Below are 258 nucleotides of genomic sequence, written 5' to 3'. Positions count from 1 at the left end.
AGCAGTACCTCCCGCCCGCCTGCCGCAGGCTCAGCTGCGGCGGCCTCCGCTCAACACCCCCACCGGACGGCGCAGCCCCCTCAGCACTAACGCTAAAAGCCACGATTTTAGCTCATGCGCTCCCGTCCAGGTTTGGTGGAAGCGAAAGGCGCAGCACCGCCCGCGCCTGGGCGCCCCAGCCCTGGGTTCGTCCCTGAGTGCGGCCGAGGCGACCCCGCAACCCGTGAAAGGGGCGCGGATCAGGCCCCGGCGCTCCCC

This window comes from Phaethon lepturus, unplaced genomic scaffold, assembly GCF_000687285.1.
Source record: "Phaethon lepturus isolate BGI_N335 unplaced genomic scaffold, ASM68728v1 scaffold48712, whole genome shotgun sequence".
NCBI lineage: Eukaryota > Metazoa > Chordata > Aves > Phaethontiformes > Phaethontidae > Phaethon > Phaethon lepturus.
The sequence above is the reverse complement of the archived record's forward strand: the minus strand, read 5'-3'. Positions refer to the sequence as shown.